This window comes from Oxyura jamaicensis, chromosome 1 (assembly GCF_011077185.1).
Source record: "Oxyura jamaicensis isolate SHBP4307 breed ruddy duck chromosome 1, BPBGC_Ojam_1.0, whole genome shotgun sequence".
NCBI classification, from domain to species: domain Eukaryota; kingdom Metazoa; phylum Chordata; class Aves; order Anseriformes; family Anatidae; genus Oxyura; species Oxyura jamaicensis.
This window is the reverse complement of record NC_048893.1, coordinates 166415810-166419375: the sequence shown is the minus strand read 5'-3', so window position 1 is coordinate 166419375 and position 3566 is coordinate 166415810.

The window sequence follows — 3566 nt, the reverse complement described above, 5'->3', positions numbered from 1 at the left end:
CTTCTCTGCCAGGCAGCTTTCTAACCACACATCTCCCAGCCTGTAGCGCTGTTTGGGGTTGTTGTGCCCCAGGTGCAGGACCCGGCACTTGGCCTTGTTGACCTTCATACAGTTGGCCTCAGCCCATCGGTCCAGCCTATCCAGATCCTCCTGCAGAGTCTTCCTAGCCTCGAGCAGATCGACACATGCACCTAACTTGGTGTCGTCTGCAAACTTGCTGAGGGTGCACTCGATCCCCTCGTCCAGATCCTCGATGAAGATGTTAAAGAGGACTGGCCCCAGTACTGAGCCCTGGGGGACTCCACTAGTGACCGGCCTCCAACTGGATTTGACTCCATTCACCACAACTCTCTGGGCCTGGCCATCCAGCCAGCTCTTAACCCAACAAAGTGTACGCCAGTCCAAGCCATGAGCAGCCAGTTTCCTGAGGAGAATGCTGTGGGGAACGGTGTCAAACACCTTATTGAAGTCAAGGTAGACCACGTCCACCGCCTTTCCCTCATCCACTAAGCGCGTCACCTTGTCATAGAAGGAGATCAGGTTCGTCAAGCAGGACCTGCCCTTCATAAACCCATGCTAACTAGGCCTGATTGCCTGCTTGCCCTGCAACTGCCACATGATGACACCCAAGATAATCTGCTCCATGAGCTTCCCTGGCACTGATGTTAAACTAACTAACAGGCCTATAGTTCCCCAGGTCTACCCTCCGGCCCTTCTTGTAGATGGGCGTCACATTTGCTAGCCGCCAGTCAAGTGGGACCTCCCCTGATAGCCAGGACTGCTGATAAATGATGGAAAGCGGCTTGGCCAGCTCCTCTGCCAGTTCTCTCAGTACCCTCGGGTGGATCCCATCCGGCCCCATTGACTTGCATACATCCAAATGCTGTAGCAGGTCGCCAAACATTTCCTCGTGGATTGTGGGGGCGACATTCTGCTCCCCATCCCCCTCTCCCAGCTCAGGATACTGGGCATCCAGAGAACAACTGTTTTTGCTGTTAAAGACTGAGTCAAAGAAGGCGTTAAGCACCTCAGCTTTTTCCTCATCTCTGATTAAAAGCAAAGCAATTTTGAGATCATACTAGCCATCAGACTCAGTTATAAACCAATTATCAGTGTCATTGGTCTTTACATGAAACCTCCATCAGTAAAATCACTGGGGAATACAACTAACCTAAGAAAAAAAAATATATTTGGTCATCCTCTCATTCCCTGCTTCATTTATCTGCTTCATTACACAGTAGAAAGTGAACATGTACTGTATTTGTAGAAGCACATGCTAAAAAACAACCAAGTTTATCTTTTATTAATATACAGAACTTAGCATATTGATGGGAGATAAGTTTGTGTTAGCTACAAATGTATTCCAGCCTATATATATCTGACCCTCACTGACCCTTTTCTTGCATTTTTTAATGAGAAAACTTATATCCAGACAGTGTAGAGTCCTTTAAAGCTAGATAAGGATCTAAAGGTAAATTATTGGAAATACATTAATATTTATCTAATTGTCCAGTAATTAAAATATTGGTGCATTTGGAAATTGTTGCAAGTGTCTGCTTATTTGCAGTCTTGCAAAAGTATTGGGCTGTTCACTTAGCTTAAGAAAATATGCAGAAATCAATGACAGTATCCATAAACTAGCAGTAGAAATAAATAAAGAAAAAATAATATTTTGGGCAATCATTTATTTAAAAATAAAACAGAAGTTAAATCAGAGGACAATTGGGAATCATACGGGCAGAGGAGGGGAGGGGAGGGCAGGGCAGGGCAGGGCAGAGAAGGGCAGGGAAGGGCAAGGAAAGGTAGAGCAGGGCAGGGCAGAGCAGGGCAGGGCAGGACAGGGCAAGAAAGGGCAAGGAAGGGCAAGGAAGGGCAAGGAATGGCAAGGAAGGGCAGGGCAGGGCAGGGCAGGGAGGGGCAGGGCATGGCAGGGCAGGGAAGGGAAGGGCAGGGAAGGGAAGGGCAGGGAAGGGAAGGGAAGGACCCTCCCAGTACCTCTCAGTAACTATTTTTTTTCCTTATATGCAGTCTGAACCCCCACTATTGCAGCTTTCATGGGATCAGAGAATCATAAAATCATTAACGTTGGAAAAGACCTCTAAGATCATCTGGTCCTACCACCAATATTACCCACTAAACCATGTTCTTAAGCACCACGTCCAACCTTTCACAGAATTACAGAATCATTTAGGTTGGAAGAGACCCTCAACATCAGCTAGTCCTCTAACATCATCACCAAGACCTCCAACAGCACCTAATCCTCCACCCACCTATGACCAAACACAAACAAGTTTTCCTTTACTAAGCTCTACATCTAAACTTATTTTAAAGACCTCCAGGGATGGTGACTCAACCACTTCCCTGGGCAGCCCATTCCAATGCCTAACAACCCTTTCAGTAAAGAATTTTTCCTCATATCCAACCTAAACCTCCCCTGATGCAACTTTAGCCCATTCCCCTTTGTCCTGTCATGAGGAATATGGGAGAGTAGACCACTATCCACCTCACTACAGCCTCCTTTAAGGTACCTTTAGAGAGCAATAAGGTCGCCCCTGAGCCTGCTCGTCTCCAGGCTAAAGAACCCCAGCTCCCTCAGCCGCTCCTCATAATATTTGTTCTCCAGACCCCTCACCAGCTTTGTCACCCTTCTCTGGACGCACTCCACCCACTAAACCATGTCCCTAAACACCATTTCCAACCATTCCTTAAACACCTGCCAGGAAGGTGAGTCCACCATCTCCCTGGGCAACCTATTCCAATGCCTAACTACTCTTCTCTGGGATCAAAGTGAACAGTAGTTCCCACATACTCCTTCTTGCCCTTCTTTAAGACAGGAGTGGCATTTGCTTTCACACAGTTTTTGGGTACTTCTCCCAGCTGCCATGATCAATGAAAGATTATACAGAGTCACTTTGCAATCACATCTACCAGTTACCTCAGCACAGGTGTATCCCATGAAGGCCCATAGACTTGCAAATATCCAATTTGCTCAAGTATTCTCTGACTTGATCTTCTTCCACCAAAGTTACACCTTTCTTGTTCCAGCCTTTTGCTTTATGGGACCTGGAAGTCCTGAAAGCCAGTCTTGCTAGTAAAGAGTGAGGCAAAGAAGGCATTTAGTACCTTGGCCTATGCAACCAGTCTCCTATTTCCTTCAGGAGAAGGCCCACATTTTCTCTAATCTTCCTTTTGTAACTTATATACTTCTAGAAGCACTTCTTGTTTTCTTTGTTATTCCTGGTCAAATTCAAATCCATTTGGGCTTTAAAGTCAGGGTAGTTGAATTCCCCTGGCAGAATCAATGCTTGTCTGTGTGGGAATTCTTTAAAAAGAAAATATAGATGAAGACATGGTTCATTCTAGTTGTGCAGATGCAATATATGCAGTTGTTGATTCATACTTTCTTGTTGACCTGGATTGATCTCATCAAATTTTAGATAACAAAAATCACCCATTCTACTTTATAAAACATAATCATCTTCAGAAGCTGAATCGGATCTCAAAGAATTCCAGGAAAATAATAATAATAATAATAATAATAATAATAATAATAATAATAATAATAA